The sequence below is a fragment of the Symphalangus syndactylus genome, chromosome 19, assembly GCF_028878055.3.
Source record: "Symphalangus syndactylus isolate Jambi chromosome 19, NHGRI_mSymSyn1-v2.1_pri, whole genome shotgun sequence".
NCBI classification, from domain to species: domain Eukaryota; kingdom Metazoa; phylum Chordata; class Mammalia; order Primates; family Hylobatidae; genus Symphalangus; species Symphalangus syndactylus.
The window spans coordinates 38,359,033-38,376,507 of NC_072434.2; the positions used below are offsets into that span (position 1 = coordinate 38,359,033).

Sequence of the window (17,475 nt, forward strand, 5' to 3'; positions counted from 1 at the left end):
GTCTTGTAATTAAAAAAAATTCTCCTGTATTGTAGTTTGTCTCTTTTCTCACTCCTGATCCTCTACGTTTTTATTTTTTATCTCCTAAAATGTTTGTGATAGGTTATGTATTTTATTGGGTCCTTTGAAATACCAGCATTTGGATTAATTTATCATCTGCTAATTTTTGTTGCTCATTTGGTTAAATTCAAATTTTATTTCTATAAATTCTGTTCCTAAAGTGGCTTTCCATTTTTCATTAATTTACTGGATAGGTACCAAGTTTCTTCATCTTTTATTTATTTATTTATTTAAATTAAATTAATGAGGTTTTTGTTTATTTTGTTTTGTTTTTTGGGTTTTTTTTGGGTGGGGCAGGGGGGCAGGGTCCCGTTTTGTCTCCCAGGCTGAAGTGCAGTGGTGCAATTACACCTCACTGCAGCCACAACCTCCTGGCCTCAAGTGATCCTCCCACCTCAGCCTCCTGAGTAGCTGGGATTACAGGCATAGGCCACCATGCCCGGCTAATTTTTGTGTATTTTGTAGAGACTGGGTTTCACCACGGAGTCCAGGCTTTTAAATTTAAAATCCTAATGGCATTATGACTATTTTTTCAGATCTCTGAGTATATCTTTGGCTGTCTCCCATAAGTTCATCTATGAAGTGTTCTTTTTACTTGCTTCTATAGCATTTATAACTTTAGCTTTGAAATTTTCTTGATCTAATGGCTATTTGGAAATGTCTTTCTTAATTTCTAAATTGTTAATGCTTTTTATTTTTGGTCAACATTTTATTATTTATTCTTAATATAATTGGGTTATTTCATAGCCTCAATTTATAAAGTCTACTATATGTATATACACATATGTATGTGTGTATGTGCATGCATATATATACATATATATGATTGATTTTGATAAATATTTTATGGTCATATGAAAATTGTATATTTTACACAAGGGAAATACCAAACAAACAAAAAGGTAAAAGGGAGTGGTAATATTAAAATTAGGCAAAGTTGGAAAGTACTAAAATAACCAAAGTTATTCTAAATATTTTATTACTTTTCATTTTTGATATATTATTTAATCTCTTTTTCTCCTTATTTTTATTTGAGTACAGTATTCTTTGATTCTGAAAGAAATATACAGACATCTCACACTTTAGTTGAATTTAAAATAGCTTCCTAATTGGTTTGCTTTGTGTATATTTAGCTCCTGTGCTGTTTGGTTTAAGCAAGTTTATGACTGCTACAACTTCTTCACAATGTTGTGCTTTTTTATAATCATATTATGCTTACTTGTGTCCTTTGAGTACTTTTAACCTTACTTTCCACCTTGCCTAATTTTAATATGACCACTCCTTTTTTTGTTTGTTGTTTAGTATTTGTCCTGTATCTCTTCGCTAATGCCTTTATTTTCAACCTCTTGAAATCACTTTGTTTGGAATGTTCTTACCATATGTGGGATACTCCTAGGGCTTTTAGCTATTTTGTTGCGACAGTCACTGTCTCTTTTATAAATGTTTGATTGCAGCATATTATACACATAGAAAAGGGCACAACTCATAAGTGTACACATAGTTCACTGAATTTTTACAAAGCAAACACATCTTTGTAACCACTACCCAGATCAAACCATAGAACCATAGAACCCTTCCTCATGCGCTTCCCAGCCCCTGTCCCCCTCCTCACAAGTTAATCATTATTCTATAAGTTAGTTTTGCCTCTGTTAAGGTTATATGAATGAAATCATATAGTACATTCTCCTTTGAGTTTGGTTCCTTTGGCTTAACATTGTGTTTGTGTGTTTTATCCATATATTTGTGTGTGGTAGTAATTTATTATTTTTTATTGCTGTATAATATCCCATAATATAAATATGCTAACATTTCTTTACCCATCCTGTTATTGATTGTTGATAAATGTTGATATTATTTTCACTTTTCTCAATTGTAAATTATGTTGCTGTGATAATTTCTATACATGCATTTTTGTGCACATGTGTAGGCTTGATCCATAATTTTTATTTGTAGATATGTATGTCACAGAGATACATAAAAATTCATAGAGCTATATACCTATGATATGCATTTTTCTGTATGTATATTATACTTCAATAAAATGTTTATTTAATAAAAAATACGAGAGATAATGAAAATTAAACACAAAATTAAAAAGCAGAAATAACATCAGCCTCAACAAAGATTTTTAAAAATAATAAAAGAGAATTATAATATTTGAAAACTTATATATAATAGACAAATGCCTAGAAAATGGAAGGTGTCAAAATTGGCATAAGAAGAAATGGAAAATTTAAATAGGCCAGGAAATACCAATAATTACTAACTGAAATGGCATCTGAAAGACAAGCCATCACATGAAATCCCAGGCACAGATGGTTTTACACATTAGTATTACCAGTATTTCAAGGAACAATCAATTTCTATCTTATAGAAGTACATATGGAACACAGAAAATGAATTGCCCAGATTGTTCTGTGAAGCAAATGTAATTTTGACATATAAGTAGATAGAAAGAACACAAAAACGTAAACAAAAGAAAATAATAGGTATATTTTACTTATGGTCATAGAGAAAAAATCCTAAATAAAAGATTAGTTATCCTTTATATCCCTGGAATGAAAGGATGGTTTAACAAAAAATTTCTAGCCACATAATTCACCATATAACTAGTCTAATGTAAAAATAAATGATCTCAGTTGATGTGGAAAAAGCATTTAATAAAACATAAATAAGTCAATACCTATTTAGGATAAGCCTATCAATATAGAAGGAACTGAAGGGACTCTTTAACACAGTAGAGTTCTATACTGGAAACCCAGAAGAAAAACTATACTTGTGGAAAAACTGAATGTGCAGTCCCTTTAAGATTGGGAATAAAAAAAAGATACCCACTATCACTGCTACTGTTAAAATAACATTGGCAGTTTCCCAAGCAATATGAAAAGGGAAAAAAAGAGGTCAACTACAGAAAGGGAAAAATACAAAACCCTCATCATTTGCATCTTGGTAGCAAGAAAGGACTTCCTAAAAAAATTCAGGAGCACAAATCATATGAAAAAATAAAATAAAAATAAATGGGCAAATCCAATTTTATCAAAGGATTGCTATTCAGTACAGAATAACATGGAAAAAGTTAACAGACAAATGATAGTTTGGCAGAAAATATTTTCACTGTCTAATGTCAATAAAAGATCTATACAATAAAATACCTATACCTAGCATTTACAAGAAGTTCTTGTAAAATCAGCAAGAAAAAGTAATACTAGTTGAAAAAACAGGCAAAAGCCATGAACAGGCAATTTACAGAAGAGGAAACCTAAGTTATGGCACATAAAAGGTGCTCAAATTCATTAGCTATCAAAAACATCCCACCTCTTTAAGTGACAAAACTCAGAAAGTTAGAAAATGCCTAATGTTCACTTGGATCAAATTGCTTGGATATTTGTATTGAGGGGTGCAGATATTGGCTCCCTTATGCACTACTGGTGAGAACATAGGCTGTAGGCCTTCTGGAGAGCCTTTTGACAGTACATTTTCAGATTAAATTCACAAGATTACCCAGCAATCCCACTGATATATGTTGCAAAATAATTCTCACACAAGACCATAATAATGGGATGTTTACTGTTTGTGAGTGGGTGCCAATCTAACCTGGTGTCCATCCCAAAGGAGGAATTGTCAAAAGGCAGTGGATGCACCAGACAGTACTATGCGGCAGTGAGAAGACATGGACTAGATGAAAAATGCTACATAGATGGATCTTCATGACACCATGTGTAAAAAGTAAGAAGCAAAATGTGATTTATTACACAATGTCATTTATATAAATTAAAAATATAGAAAACATCAATATACAATTTATAATAACACCTACAAACAAAATGGTAGGCTGCTTACAGTAGGTGAGGAAATTCAGGTGGGGAATTTGGGTAAAAGGAAATAAACAAGATAACCAACCAACATGCAAGAGAGGGATCTTATGTGGATCAAAGATGCTAATGCTCCACAAACTAAGGAATATGACTGACACGATTCTGCCTCTGGGTTCCCCTTCCCATACAACAGCAGCAATAATAACAAACAATGAGAGGCTGAAAACTGGCAGGGATGCCAGATCAAGTACAATTACAAAGGCTGTGGTCAGGAGTTTGGCTGTCATTCTTCACGTTGTGGGAAGAAATCACTGGAGGGTTTTATGGAGTGAGTGACAACTCTTTCTAAGGACCACTAGGCCACATGTGATGAAGCGGGAGAGGAAGTAGGGAGGCCGATTAGGAGACTTGCAGAAGCTCATGTGGGAGATGAAGATGGCCCAGATTAGGGTAGCAACAACAGAGATGGAGAGCAGTGGGCAGATACTGGTTATATTTTCGAGAGAAACATGACAAGAGCTGCTGAGAAATTAAATGTGGGCAGGAGAGCAATGAAAGATGATACTGAAGCTTTTGTCTTTGGCAAGTGGGTGGTGCCAATGACCGAGATTGGAAAGATGAGGATGAAAGGGGAAACCAAAACTTCTAATTTGGATTTACTTAGCGGGTTATGTTTGATATGTCTGTTAGACATTCAAGTGGAGATATCAGAGGGACAGCTGGATATATGGTCTGAATTCAGGGAAGATACACATTTGGAAGTTGAATCAGTATATAGAGGTTAAATAACTGGCTCCAATACTCAGTATTTATGTCACCTTGGCCGAGTTACATGATTTCTGGGTCTTTATTTATTTACAAAATGGCAATGATGTTATCTCCTTCCCAGGGCTGTTATGAATATTAAGTCGGATAATGCATCTAAAGAACTTGGCGCAGGGCCTGGCACGAAATAAGTGCCTAATAAAGGCTTCTGTGGCTGGAGAATAGTGAAGGGGAAGACAATATCAGAGGAAGGAGGTTGACAGTCGGGAGATCATGCCAGAATTTCGAGGCCATGGTAAATAGCTTGCAATAAGTGGCCATTAGTGGGTTTTATGCAGGGAGTGACATAATCTGGCATTACTAATAGTATTAGCAGATCATTTAAGTATTAGCATTTGACACTGTTTTATCAGACTATGGATAAGTGGGTTGCCATAAACAACCAATAAACAAAGAAATACATTTTTAAAAACTTTGATTCTATGAGAATACATTTTATAAATTATAGCAAATGGAAGCACTTTTATCTGAAAGGCACTAGTACAGTCTCAACAATTCTTGAATCCACAGTACTATCAAGGGCTTCTCTGCCAGTTTGTGCATAGTTCTATTTTGTACATTGACTCCATTCTTGAGTAGTAAGCAATTGGAGCCATAGGAACAGCTGGCATTTTGTAGCTAAGCAGAGTTCCAACCCCATAAAGTGAAGCATCAGTACTTTATATTAACTGAAGTGCATTAACACAGATGCTAAAATCAGACATTGCCCAACGTTTCAGAAAATATCTTCTTTTTGATGCATCCAATTTCTTACCTGTATCCAGTAGGTGATTAGGTATATCAGAAAAGATTGCCTTTCATAGAAGAAGAATTATATAAGTATCTACTGCTACACAAAAACTTGAGGTTGTTTAATTTTTGGACTAGGTGTGCTGAGAATTGCCTATACCTTACCTTAAATGTGGTGAATAAATATCAGTAGTCCAGTTACAGTAGCCTGAGCAAAGGATGCTGGTGGTTCTGAATTGACATTTCTGTTTATTTACAGACTTGATGTAACTAGTGAGAATGGGCTCCATAATTATTTCAGCTGTTCATCCTTTATTAAGCCCCTAAGTGGGAAAAGTATGGTATCATATCTGGAATACTAGAAAGAAAGTTTACCATGAAGAATTGAAATATCTCAGTGGCAACAGAAATGGGAATGCCCTTTGACCAGTTTTCTAGTTAACTATTGCTGCCTGACAAAGTATCCTGAGAATGAGATGTTTTAAAACAGTACCTTCTTATTATATCTCATGATTCCATGGGTCAGGATTTGAGTTAGGGCTCAGCTGGCTGATTCTACTGCCCCCTGTGGTGTTATCTGGGGTGATTCAGTAATACTCATTCAGTGAGTTGTCTGGTCTCTAGGGTCTAAGACATTTCTACTCACATATGTGTTGTCCTTTGGAGGGTGCCAGGAAGCTGGGTTCAGCTGGCCCCCTCTCCTACTTTATGAAGTTTCAGAGCCTCTCCATGTGGGTGTTCAAGCAAGGTAGTGGGCGTTCTTATAAGGCATCCCAGAGCTTTGAGAGACCAGTGTCAAGCTGCTAGTCTCTTAAAGGCGAGGCCTGGAAATGGAATAGTTCCATTTCCACTTCATTCTAGTGGTCAAAGTGGTCACAGCTCTGCACCAAGCGGACCTAATAGACATCTACAGAACTCTCCATCCCAAATCAACAGAATATACATTCTTCTCAGCACCACACCGCACTTATTCCAAAATTGACCACATAGTTGGAAGTAAAGCACTCCTCAGCAAATGTAAAAGAACAGAAATTATAACAAACTGTCTCTCAGACCACAGTGCAATCAAACTAGAACTCAGGATTCAGAAACTCACTCATAACCACTCAACTACATGGAAACTGAACAACCTGCTCCTGAATGACTACTGGGTACATAATGAAATGAAGGCAGAAATAAAGGTGTTCTTTGAAACCAACGAGAACAAAGACACAACATACCAGAATCTGTGGGACACATTCAAAGCAGTGTGTAGAGGGAACTTTATAGCACTAAATGCCCACAAGAGAAAGCAGGAAAGATCTAAAATTGACACTTTAACATCACAATTAAAAGAACTAGAGAAGCAAGAGCAAACACATTCAAAAGCTAGCAGAAGGCAAGCAATAACTAAGATTAGAGCAGAACTGAAGGACATAGAGACACAAAAAACCCTTCAAAAAATCAATGAATCCAGGAGCTGGTTTTTTGAAAAGATCAACAAAATTGATAGACCGCTAGCAAGACTAATAAAGAAGAAAAGAGAGAAGAATCAAACAGACACAATAAAAAATGATAAAGGGGATATCACCACCGATCCCACAGAAATACAAACTACCATCAGAGAATACTATAAATACCTCTATGCAAATAAACTAGAAAATCTAGAAGAAATGGATAAATTCCTCGACACATACACCCTCCCAAGACTAAACCAGGAAGAAGTTGAATCTCTGAATAGACCAAAAACAGGCTCTGAAATTGAGGCAATAATTAATAGCTCACCAACCAAAAAAAGTCTAGGACCAGATGGATTCATAGCCGAATTCTACCAGAGGTACAAGGAGGAGCTGGTACCATCCCTTCTGAAACTATTCCAATCAATAGAAAAAGAGGGAATCCTCCCTAACTCATTTTCTGAGGCCAGCATCATCCTGATACCAAAGCCTGGCAGAGACACAACAAAAAAAGAGAATTTTAGGCCAATATCCCTGATGAACATCGACACAAAAATCCTCAATAAAATACTGGCAAACCGAATCCAGCAGTACATCAAAAAGCTTATCCACCACGATCAAGTGGGCTTCATCCCTGGGATGCAAGGTTGGTTCAACATACGCAAATCAGTAAACGTAATCCAGCATATAAACAGAACCAAAGACAAAAACCACATGATTATCTCAATAGATGCAGAAAAGGCCTTTGACAAAATTCAACAACGCTTCATGCTAAAAACTCTCAACAAATTAGGTATCGATGGGACGTATCTCAAAATAATAAGAGCTATCTATGACAAACCCACAGCCAATATCATACTGAATGGGCAAAAACTGGAAGCATTCACTTTGAAAACTGGCACAAGACAGGGATGCCCTCTCTCACCACTCCTATTCAACATACTGTTGGAGGTTCTGGCCAGGGCAATCAGGCAGGAGAAGGAAATAAACGGTATTCAATTAGGAAAAGAGGAAGTCAAATTGTCCCTGTTTGCAGATGACATGATTGCCTATCTAGAAAACCCCATCATCTCAGTCCAAAATCTCCTTAAGCTGATAGGCAACTTCAGCAAAGTCTCAGGTTATAAAATCAACGTGCAAAAATCACAAGCATTCCTATACATCAATAACAGACAAACAGAGAGCCAAATCATGAGTGAACTCCCATTCACAATTGTTTCAAAGAGAATAAAATACCTAGGAATGCAACTTACAAGGGACGTGAAGGACCTCTTCAAGGAGAACTACAAACCACTGCTCAATGAAATAAAAGAGGATACAAACAAATGGAAGAACATTCCATGCTCACGGGTAGGAAGAATCAATATCGTGAAAATGGCCATACTGCCCAAGGTAATTTATAGATTCAATGCCATCCCCATCAAGGATGACTTTCTTCACAGAATTGGAAAGTCATAACAATGACTTTCTTCACAGAATTGGAAAAAACTACTTTAAAGTTCATATGGAACCAAAAAAGAGCCCACATTGCCAAGTCAATCCTAAGCCAAAAGAACAAAGCGGGAGGCATCACGCTACCTGACTTCAAACTATGCTACAAGGCTACAGTAACCAAAACAGCATGGTACTGGTACCAAAACAGAGATATAGACCAATGGAACAGAACAGAGCCCTCAGAAATAATGCCACATATCTACAACCATCTGATCTTTGACAAACCTGACAAAAACAAGAAATGGGGAAAGGATTCCCTATTTAATAAATGGTGCTGGGAAAACTGGCTAGCCATATGTAGAAAGCTGAAACTGGATCCCTTCCTTACACCTTATACAAAAGTTAATTCAAGATGGATTAAAGACTTACATGTTAGACCTAAAACCGTAAAATCCCTAGAAGAAAACCTAGGCAATACCATTCAGGACATAGGCATGGGCAAGGACTTCATGTCTAAAACACCAAAAGCAATGGCAACAAAAGCCAAAATTGACAAATGGGATCTAATTAAACTAAAGAGCTTCTGCACAGCAAAAGAAACTATCATCAGAGTGAACAGGCAACCTACAGAATGGGAGAAAATTTTTGCAATCTACTCATCTGACAAAGGGCTAAATATCCAGAATCTACAATGAACTCAAACAAATTTACAAGAAAAAAACAAACAACCCCATCAACAAGTGGGCGAAGGATATGAACAGACACCTCTCAAAAGAAGATATTTATGCAGCCAAAAGACACATGAAAAAAATGCTCATCATCACTGGCCATCAGAGAAATACAAATCAAAACCACAATGAGATACCATCTCACACCAGTTAGAATGGCAATCATTTAAAAGTCAGGAAACAACAGGTGCTGGAGAGGATGTGGAGAAATAGGAACACTTTTACACTGTTGGTGGGACTGTAAACTAGTTCAACCATTGTGGAAGTCAGTGTGGCGATTCCTCAGGGATCTAGAACTAGAAATACCATTTGACCCAGCCATTCCATTACTGGGTATATACCCAAAGGATTATAAATCATGCTGCTATAAAGACACATGCACACGTATGTTTATTGCGGCACTATTCACATTAGCAAAGACTTGGAACCAACCCAAATGTCCAAAAATGATAGACTGGATTAAGAAAATGTGGCACATATACACCATGGAATACTATGCAGCCATAAAAATGATGAGTTCATGTCGTTTGTAGGGACATGGATGAAACTGGAAACCATCATTCTCAGCAAACTATCGCAAGGACAAAAAACCAAACACCGCATGTTCTCTGTTTCTGACCTGGGTAGGTTCACCCCTCCTTAGGCAACCTAATGGTCCACCCACTCCCAGGAGGTCACCATATTAATGCTGAACTTAGTATGGATACTCAATCGGCATAGCACGCTACAGCCCAGAACTTCTGGGCTCAGGTGATCCTCCTGCTTCAACTTCCTTAGTAGCTGGGACTACAGGTGCATGCTGAATGTTACAATGAATATATGTTTACCTTTTAAAAATATTGTGAAAATGTTTTCATAGTGATTTTTATATTACCCCTACACCAATAATTTGTGAGAGCACCATTTCTTCAACAGCCTTGCCAATACTTGATATTGTCTTTTTAATTTCAAAATCTCTAATGCATATGTACAGTATCTCATTATTTGAAGTAGCATTTCCCTGGTGACTGTTAATATTGAGCATCTTTTCATATGCCTATTGACACTGTCTTCTGTAAAGTGTCTGCTCAAATATTTTCTTTGCCTCAGTTTCCTCATCAGAAAATGGGATAATGACATACATACCTCATAGAGTTTTTATATGGATCGAATAAGTTAATATATATAAGCACCTAGAACAATTCCTGACATACAGTGTATTAGTTTTCTATTGTTGCTGTAGCAAATTATGTGAAACTTAGAGGGATAAACAACATAAATTTACTATTTTACAATTCTGTAGGTCAGATGTTCCTCACAGGTCTCACTGGGTTAAAACTGAACAGCAGGCAGGACTGCTTGTTTCTGGAGGCTCTAGGGAGGAATTCATTTCCTTTTTTTCCCAGTTCCTTGAGGGTACTCATATTTCTTGGCTCATGGCCCCCTTCCTCCATCTTCAAAGCCAACAATCCTGCATCTCTCTGTGCCTTTTTTTCTGTTGTCATGTCTCCCTCTGATTCTCTTCTTCCTTCTTCTTCCCTCTTCTACTTTTTTCCCCTCTTTCACTGGGTGATTGTTTTGGGCCAGCCAGAAAATCCATGATAACCTCTCTGTTTTAAGGTCAGTTGTTTAGCCAACTTAATTCCCTCTGCAACCTTAATTATTCTTAGCCAACCAATCTAATATATTCAGTGATTTTAGGGACTAGGACATTGATGTCTCTGAAAGCAACTATTCACCTACCATACATAGTAACTGCTATATTAGGGTTAGCTTTTCTTGGTATTATTATTATTATTATTATTATTATTATTATTATAAGGTCCTTAGATTTAGAGTTAAGGACTTGCACTCAAATCATGGCTTCAAAACTTACCAGCTGTGTCGTCTTGGGAAAGTTAATTGCTGTCTTTGAGACATGCAATTTATTATGTTATTTGGAAATATGCAGCAAATAGCTAAATCATTAGTTATCAAAAATTCACTTTTAAATGGAAGTCCTTGGACTGTAAAACTGGGAGTTGGTTAGAAATTGGTGGTGGGGGAGGGGGAATAGAGGGGCAGGAGCGTGATGCTTTAGTGACTTTACAAACATTTAGCTCTATTTGTCTTAAATTTTTTTGTGGTAAAATATGTAAATACATAACATAAAATGTGTCATTAGTGACTTTCACAATGTTGTGTAAACATTACTACTGTCTCGTTCTAGAACATTTTCATTAACCCCAAAGGAAATCTTGTACCATTAAGTAGTCACTTGCCATTCCCCACTCCTCCTGGCCACTGGCAATCACTAATCTGCTTTCTAAGGATTTTCTGATTCTGGATGTTTCCTATAAATAAAATCACACAATATGTGGCCTTTTGTAACTGGCTTCTTTCACTTAGCGTAATATTTTCAAAGTTTATCTACCCCGTAGAATGTATCAGTACTTCATTCCTTTTTAAGGCTGAGTAATATTCCATTGCATGGATATACCACATTTTGTTTATTCATTTACCAGTTCATGGACATTTGGGTTGTTTCCACCTTTTGGCTATCGACTGTAGTGCTGCTGTGAATACTTGTGCACAAGTCGTTGTTTGAACACCTGCTTTACTTCTTTTGGGTATATAACCAGCAGTGGAATTCCTGGATCATACAGTAATTCTATATTGAATCTAATGTGGGCCCACCAAACTCTTCCACAGCAGTTAACGCCATTTTACTTTCCCACCAGCAATGGACATGGGTTCCAATTTCTCCACATTCTCAGCCACTGGTCCATTTGTCTTTTAATGAAACTAAAAATGTACAGGACTTTTAATGGAACTAAAAACTCTGTATATAGTACTATGATAAATTAAAATTACTAAAATAAAACCATAAGGTGACACTAATAATAGGCACAAGGATGAAAGAAAACAGAATGTGGGGACTGGCATAGCCTTACCAGTATATTATTTCCTATTGCTGCTGTAACAAATTATCACAAATTTAGTGGGTTAAACCTACAGAAATGTATTCTTTTATAGTTCCAGTGGTTAAACATCCAAAATGGGTCACACTGGGCTGTGTTCCTTTCTAGAGGCTTTAGGAAGAACCCACTCCTTTGCCTTTTCCAGCTTCTAGAGGTTGCCAACCTGTCTTGGCTTGTGGCCCCTTCCTCTGTATTCAAAGCCAACAGCATAGCATCTCTTCTCTCCTCTCTGACTGCTGTTTCTATCCTTAGATGTAACGACTTTCTGACTCTGATCTTCCCTTTTATGAAGACCCTGTAGTTACATGGGCTTATCTAGATTATTCAGAATAATCTCCCCATCTCAAAATCCTTACCTTCATCACATCTGCAAAATATCTTTTGCTGTGTAAAGTAACATATTTGTATGTCCTGGGATTCAGATATGGATGTCTTTGGAAGGCTATTATTCAGCCTACCACCCCAGTGAAACTTTACTCATGAAGAACTCACTCATGGAGAGGTGGGCAGAAAGGGCTCTGTCAATTAGAAAGTGGCAAAGTTGCCTGGTGAAGTCAAACCCCCTAAGCCTTAGTTTTCTGTTCCATAAAGGGGAGGTAATAACAGTAAACATGTTATCTATTATGTATTTTTTTGGGTGGAAGTAAAATAAGAAAAAAATGTTTACCTATGCTAACTCAAATTTCTACCAAGCACCTTTAGTGCTTTTAGGACTGTAGGTAAAGCTCGTAGAGACAGGTTTCACCATGTTGGCCAGGGCGGTCTTGAACTCCTGACCTCAAGTGATCTGCCCACCTCACCCTCCCAAAGTGCTGGGATTACAGGTGTGAGCCACTGCGCCCGGCCATAGCACCATCATTTTTAAATCAATAAGACCAATATTCCCAAGGGCACCTCTAAAGAGGATCTGAGTTCCCTGAAACCTCCTGGTTAATGGGACAGGACTAGATGATTAGGAATGTTTGGGGCCCTTCTAGAGATTTCTGGAAGACCTGTGCTGTGTTTCTTTCACTCAGCTCATAAAGTAGCCTTAGATCTAGCCACCCTGTTAGCCAGGAAATCAAGTGAAAAGATTTCATAAGAGGCCCCAGAAATAACTTCCATAATTAACTTCACTGGAGGGTTATCTCATCTGCTCACAATTTCTTTTTATCTCACCTATTTCTGTTGGAGAGTGTAATAAGGACTCAGAATATGGCTCCTTCTCGAGAAATTCTTAAAGAAAAATAGCACTCCTCCCCTCCCCCAACAACCATATAGATGCCTGCTAATATTTTCCTTAGAAGAATATCACTTTAACACATATACATGCTTGAGGTATGTCGAAGTGTATCTCTTATTAAGAAATTTACCAGGTAATTCTGGCAGGTAGATGACCTAGATAATATTCTAAAATGTGTAGTTTTCAGCGTTTAAGTGGCTGAAAAGCTGAGGTCTAATGAAGTCCAATGAAGATTTGTTAGTGGACGAAGGGAGCTAGGGAAGTGCACACAGAATTGCTAAAGGGAAAGTGTCAAAACAAGCATTCATGAAGGCTGATTGAGAATCTGCAGAGGAAAACAAGTAGACACAGGCCTTTGTGGGTTCATGTGATTCCACAGCTACAGGGGAATCGGGTAGGCTTAGAAGGTTAAAATGATGTAGTTTAAAGCAGAAATTTAAAACGTAGATTCCTGCTAAATAACCCTTTGATAATTTTTCAAAACAGGAAAAATCTTGCACATTTTTATTCCCATGCCATGTGAGAAATCAAATCCCAATTCTTTTACCTTCTACTCTCTAATAAATTTTTGTTTGCTTTTACTTCTTTTTGGTAAAATGAACAAGTCCTAAACTGAGATGAACTCCATTCTAATTCAAATTCTGTTCTCAAACAAAATGAACTTTTTGTTCTTTGTCCTCCAATAACCTGACCAGTATTCTATTTTTACCTCTCAGCCCTGAGATGACTTTGACTCTTAATTTGAATTTCCCTCATCTTGTAAATGTTCTGAGTGAGCTTTGGAGAGGTCTGCATTTGGTTCACTAGGCACAGTACAATTCTTACAAACTGTTGAGCTTCAGTTCAGGCTTCCATTATTCATACATCAAATTGCTTCTAGGGGTATGACACTTTGGACGTGATTGGAAGGCCAAGTGAAAGATATTTAGCAGTCTCACATGACAAGGCCACTTGGACAAAAGGACTTTGTACACGTGATTCACACAATGGGAAATCATGAACTTTTTCTCACCCTGTAAATGGCATTGCGCCAGAGTAAACTTAGGAGCTACCCTTTGGCATGATTCTGGAAATCTTTTTGGCTCCGATATTTGGAGTTTTAGTGCTAAAATAAAAATTAGCATTGGGAAGCACTTAATTATTTGTCATGGATTAAAACTATATAAGCTCCTACATTTTATCCAAGGGTAGAAGTCTCATTCATTACTAACATTTTATTTGTTTACACAATATTTTGTCATATAAGGGAATGTATATAAAAGATAAGTGTATGATAGAGCAATAAAAATGGAAAAAACAAGATAATAGACTTAAATTCATTGTTTATTTAAGTCATAGTTGTTCTTTGAGAGAACATTCATTTAAGTGAATGTTGTCCCTCCGGAAAACAAACTTTTTCATTTAAAAAAGTGTTTTTGGGCTGAGCATGGAGGTTTACACCTATAATCAGAACACTTTGGGAGGCTGAGGCAGGAGGATTGCTTAAGCCCAGGAATTTGAGACCAGCCTGGGCAACATGGTGAAACCCCATCTCTACAAAAAATACAAAAATCAGCTGGGTGTAGTGGCATGTGCCTGTGGTCCCAGCGACTCCAGAGGGTGAAGTGGGAGGATTGCTTTAGCCCCAGAGGAGGGTAAGGCTGCAATGAACTGTGATCGTGCCACTGTACTCCAGCCTGGGTGACAGAGCAAGACCCTGTCTCAAAAAAAGAAAAAGGAAAAAACAGTATTTCTGAAGCTCCCACTTTATGCTGTGCACTGTGTGTTGGCTGTTATGGAGAACGTAGGGGACTATAAAATGTAGGATCAACGTAGATCCTGTTTTCAAGCAGATTACAGTCTTGTAGAGAAGCAGGGTAGTAAAATTAAGAAAGAAGTGGGTTCCCACAGTTACATTTAGTATGAGTCAGATATTTTATCTCTTTGTATCTTATCTTCACAACAATATCGCAAAGAAGATATTATCCTTGTCAATTTATAGTATGGGAACAGTGATTGAGGAAGGTGAGTAACTTCCCTGAATTTCCTCGGCTAGTAAGTTGTCAAAGCGGGATTTACATTCAGATATTTCTCCCTTTAGAGAAACAAATGTTTTTCACCATGCCCACCAACTTCCTATTTCTAGCATGCTAACCACTTTGTTTCTTAGAAAGAGTCACTCAATCATTCTATATCTTAGTTTCTTGGTCTATAAAATGAAGAGGTTTCTTACCTGGAGTGGACATTCATTCTGTTGCCTTACAGCTAACCAAGACCAGACAGGATGTCTAGCTGAGGTCACAGCTTCACACTTGGGACCAGGGCTGTTGGAGTGCCCCACATTTGATGGGGGGAACACAGTTCAGAGTGGCTGAGCCTTGAAGAAAAGTAGGATTTGGATGAACACAGAGGAAGTGGAGGGTCTTGTAGATTGAGGCAGAAGTCAGAACAAACGCCAGCCTCCAGAGCCGGGAGTGCGGCTGGGCTGTTTGCCAGAGAGTGAGAGTTTGCAGTGGTGGAGTGAAAGGGGCCTGGGGTACAGTATGGGGAGGAGGGTTGTTGGGTCTCAAGATGAAGGAGAACCTTGATACCAGGTGTTTGCACTCAACTGAAAGGTTCACAGAGCCATTTTAAGACTTGCCAAATCACTGTGCCGCTATTTACTGCTTCAGAGTTAGAACTTAATACCTCAGCTGGTTGAGATGCTCAAACTTTATATGATAATAGCAAATATAACTCTTGGACTCTGCAATATTAATGATGTGGTAGTGCCTGACAAGTGATAGGAACCCACAAATTCTTGGTCATAATGAATGCTTAATGAAGCATAAATGAATGCTTTTTGAGAGACCTGTGGATTGGCTCAATTTTCCAGGTGGGTTCTTGGATTTGCTCTGAACTATCCAATGTCACCTGCTTCTCTCAGACAAACTCTCTTAGACCAATAGGTGTGAGAGAGGGAACTGTTGGAGGGTGCCATGTGTGATTATAAATATCCTTGTCAGCTGGCTAAGTTCTATTGTCTTTGGATGGTCCATAAGGAAGCATAGCCAGGAGTAATCTGATATTTTAAAGGACACCAAAAATTAGAATCATGCTGTTGGAACTGTCTGAAAGAAAGCTTAATACTTGTTTTATTAAAATTCTCATAAGAGATACAGGTGAGCTACCTTACCTGGCAAAACAGACATATTCCTATGGCTTTATGTGTTGAACCATATTTTAATATAAATATTTAAAGGGACCTGTGATATCTGCAGCATACAAAAATCTTTGAAATAAACAACAATTTCCTTACTTTGTTTTATAATATTGAATATTGGAATATAGAGTTTTATCAAAGGGGCAAACAAATTTAGAGTTTATTATTAAATAATTGCATCTGGTGTTGAGCTAAGATTTTGCTATATCTAGCTTTCAGTGACCTCCTTGGGCTCTTGGGAAAGAAATACACACACACACACACACACACACACACAGAGAGAGAGAGAGAGAGAGAGCGAGGGAGAGAGAGAGGGAGGGAGGGAGGGAAGGAGAGAGAGAGAGAGAGAGACAGAAACATTTTTTTCCAAACCTTCATAGAAACTGTAAATATTTTGTTATATAATAATAGGAAAAGCAAAGAAAAGTAATAAAATGGATTTTTCATTTAGTAGTTCAAAAATATCTACTGAATATCTACTGTATGCCTGAGTTATTCTAGACATTGGAGATGCAGCTGTGAAGAAAACATACCAAATCTCTGCCCTCATGGAGCTTACCTTCCAGTGGGACAAAGAGAGTAAATAAAAAGAATGTTTCAAAACATAAAGTCAGTTATCTCAGCACATTATATCTTTTGCCCACTGTTTTAAAAGCCTCCTCTGTTCTATGTCAAGTTTTCATGTATGTGTAGAACTATATGTTAAATATTAAATATTTATCCTATTTCCTGATTCTACTTGTCTATCTCTGTCTACATTCTTGATTACTATGGCTTTAGAATAAAATTTAAAATCTGATATAGCAAGTCTTCCAAATTATTCTTCTACAAAAGTGGCTTAACTATATTTATGCTGTATTCTCAATATAAGTTTTAGAATCAGTTAAGTCCCACAAAAACTCTGTTAGGTTTTTATTGGAATTGAATTGTAATTGTAGGCCAACTGGGGAAGAAACAACACTTCAATGATAATGAATCTTCTCTTAGATAATCATGGTAAATTTCTCTGTTCTTAGGTCTTCTTTAATGTTTCTCGTTACATTTTAATAAATTTCTTCATAAGTCTTGCCCATACTTTATTAGATTTATTCTTTATACTTTTAATT

The 17,475-nt window shown here is 37.1% G+C and overlaps 1 long non-coding RNA gene across 4 annotated transcripts in view; it reads right to left on the minus strand.

Moving 5' to 3' along the window:
* Window positions 1–17,475, minus strand: part of LOC129458599 (uncharacterized) — a 182,269-nt gene that overhangs the window by 34,590 nt on the left and 130,204 nt on the right. The window contains exon 5 of one of the 4 annotated variants that reach the window (XR_010114754.1): window positions 5,651–5,752. The exons of the other annotated variants lie outside the window; for them this stretch is intronic. This is a non-coding gene — a long non-coding RNA (uncharacterized lncRNA). Of the gene's footprint in view, window positions 1–5,650; window positions 5,753–17,475 lie in introns of those variants that run through there. 4 annotated transcript variants of the gene reach the window in all.